General features: G+C 33.7%; 1 long non-coding RNA gene across 1 annotated transcript; it reads left to right on the top strand.

Annotated features, from left to right (window-relative positions):
- The first annotated feature begins 334 nt into the window (after positions 1-334).
- LOC128547306 (uncharacterized) lies at positions 335-2,020 on the top strand. The gene is made up of 2 exons (XR_008366446.1): positions 335-824; positions 1,617-2,020. It is a non-coding gene; the product is annotated as an uncharacterized LOC128547306 (long non-coding RNA).
- Positions 2,021-3,471: the final 1,451 nt, after the last annotated feature.

The raw sequence follows: 3,471 nt of genomic DNA on the forward strand, positions 1-3,471 counted from the left end.
TGCTTTATATTGTTCATTGGGTAGACTATACATAATATCTAATGGCTTCCACTTCGTGCCCTCCGGCATTTTTCTGTGTATGGAAATCGAAAATGGCTGCCATCAGAACCATAATTATGATAGCTTTGTCTACTGAAAAAAAAGGAATCGTCAATGGAATACGAACTGGGTTACGAATTCGACGTAATGGGTTACGAATTCGACGTAACTTATCCACGATCACTTTAAACCGGAATCGCCTGTTTCGTCGTCCGTCCCATAAGGTCGTCGCTTCGGGAACCCCGGTCGGGTGGCTCCTGGAGGGGAACCGGTACCCCACTGCTCGGACTGTGTCACAAATTGACATACGGGCCTTATTTTATCTGAAGTGTAAATGCAGGTATTGCATCATCTTTTTGTAAATTTTTGAGTTATTGAGGTAAATGTCAGATTTCACGCATGAAATACCTCTCATGTTTTTCTGTATTTCATAACTTAAATTTCCATGTAAATTTCATTAAATTCTGTTCAGTAATAAGAAAGTTGATATTTTATAAACTTCAGTAATTTATGTTTTATCCCCAAAACCACTATAATGGGCCTCAAATTGTCAATTTAAATTCGCGCCAAAGTAGTTAGATTCCCCGGCTATATCGTGAATCCCGTGAAAATGACAATAGTCATAGCTCACGGCTTAGCCGTGAATCCTATGAAATTTAGTATTTGGCGGGACATTATCCTTTAAATAGACTGGACTATATATGCCTTGCGCACACCACCTTACGACTTTATAGACGAATCTATGTCTGAATTATTTTCTTGCTAGAAATTTATGCTCGATCGAGGTAAGAAATTTATTTGTTAGATTTTTGTATGATTTTTGCATTACGATTTTTATTTGGTAAATTTTTGTTCATTCTACAGAATTCTGTAACATTTACTTTTCGGCACATGATTTTGGCTAGTTTCGGTATATCAGGATAATTTATTAAATTTTTCAGACTTCTGTAAATTATTTAGAAAGAGGAGTCTAAATGTTTCATTTATATAAGATGTAAAATTTGTACTGAAATTTGTATCGTGATAATTGTAAAGCACTGTTTCAAAAACTTATGTCAAACATTTTGTTAATTATGGAACGCCATTACTGCATTGTATTGTTATGTATAAATCTATATGGCAAGTCTAGTGCCATGTTTGTAATATATTATTGTAATTTGTAATTGTGTGCCAGTCTATAGCACATCTAATTAATGTCCGTTGTAGTGTATGGCATTAGATATTATATGGATGCCAACTCTCATATAACGTTTGATTTACATTGAATTTTGTTAATTTGTAGTTGTTAAAAATGGCTGCAGTTTATCATTTCCATTACTATAATGTTTCATCATATACTTTTCATATCTTTTTCATACTTTAACTTTAGTCTTTTAAGTAAGTAATCTTTGTAATAATGGAAGTAATAAGTGACGTATTTTAATCATGTGACGTATGAACTTAGTAGCACATATGTTTTGTATAAGTAGCACGTATTATTTATGGGAGCCTACGGAGGTATGGTGTACCCAAAGGAGCAGTTTTATGCCCTGACTTATTTGTTTTGCTATGGTGCTTACCATATGTTATATATTTAGCTTCTTCCGCCAGACGATTTTTCCTGGTGATGTCATAACCCGGAAGTACAATGCCCGAGGTTCACTTGTCTTCACTCGCCTGGATGTGATATTCCCAGCGCAGAGCTTACGTCCCATGGTTGTGCCGTAAACCGCAAAGACGATGATTTTTGTTATCCTCTGAAGTCAGCTCAGGGATGCAATCACCTACCACCATAGGGAGCCAACACGGAATCAACGTATTCACGGTTTAAAGGGACTGTATTTTGAATTTAGAAGCTATGTTTTGTTTGTGCTACTTAAAGTTCACAATTACATTAAAGACCTGTGTCACGTCAGATTAGAATGGACTATAAGAACTTTTGTATCTAGAGATACTGAACTTTCTTTTTTTTTCTTTCTTCTAATCAGTTTTTTTTTTCTTTTCATATCTATTCATTGTTAATAATCATCTTATGTAAATAAATTTGTAAATATTGTAAAGGGTGTTGATTTGTTCTGATGGTTACTGTCGCCGGTACGGCCATTCCTGTCACAGACTGTCCCTACTTCTGTTTCATTGAGAAGTAGCTTGTGATATTTATTGGAAATACCGATATAGAAGATACATACGTTAAAGAAATGCCATGCATTTAATTTTGCCGACTCTAGTAAGCTAGCGGAAACAACTTGTAAACAGGTGAACAGGAACCGTCAATGGAATACGAACTGGGTTACGAATTCGACGTAACTTATCCACGATCAATTTGAAAACTTAAAAATATTAAATAAGACTAAGTTTCAGTTATATAGCAAGTGAAAAATTTTACAGTTCCATGTTTTAAAGCAGTTTGTGTGTTTCGGGTGAATCACACATCACACTCTAGAAGTTAGTAATGAATTCAATAGTAATGAGCTCTTCAAATATTTGTTCTAAAGTTATGAACATTATGCTTAAAGCCCAAAATGCCGTGTGTAAATTAAAGGTAAGATTAGGTTCGAGTTTTATTAAATACAGGTAAATTAGACCAAAAACATTGCCGATCAACAGATATTTACACTCAAAGTATTACATGAACTAGAATGATTCAGTCTACTGAAACAACAAAATGTTAACTTTGTTTTTGCCGACAAATACGTAAAGTTACATTTTTATAACCTTTCGGCAACGGTTGTACACATGTTTATTGAAAATTGATTTGAACAATAGGTAAAACGCAAAATATTACAAAATAAGCCGTTATATTGATACACATACAGAAACATCACGCACCCTTTAGTTTCTTAACCCTTATCATGCTGGACATGATTGATTCTGCCTTTGCGACCAGTATAAATAGATCAGTATAAATCTGATCATGATCTGCACTGTTCACCATTGAACAATGATACTGTCCAAATTGATTGATGGACAAGTTTATTATAGGTAAATTAGGACAGGTGGGAATAAGGAACTGTAAGACAGAAACATGTGAGTTAGGAACCTGCGAACAAAAACAAAATATGAAAAAGAATGGAATCATACACAGGTATAGAATTCGTTATTGTGTGGAAATGTTCTCCAAATATGCGTTTATACATGTATATGCCAGATACCACAATTTTATTATCAAGAAAAATTCTGTTTGCTCCTACTCAGAAATGTACTTTTACCAATGATATATCATTTAGGAAATGAAATAGTACGTCATTTAAAAATGAGAAACCATACAGCACAGGGTGTTAACACACTTCTTTATAACTGCAAGCTTCTTTTTTTCTCTTGATTCTGAAGAAACAGTATGAAATGTAGAAACAAATAAGGTCTTTTGTACTAGACATAATTTATTAAAATTTTATACATTATAAACATTGTGATGTAAAAATAGAAATGTCGATTTGTTTTTATGTGACAAAA

This window comes from Mercenaria mercenaria, chromosome 12 (genome assembly GCF_021730395.1).
Source record: "Mercenaria mercenaria strain notata chromosome 12, MADL_Memer_1, whole genome shotgun sequence".
Lineage (NCBI taxonomy): Eukaryota > Metazoa > Mollusca > Bivalvia > Venerida > Veneridae > Mercenaria > Mercenaria mercenaria.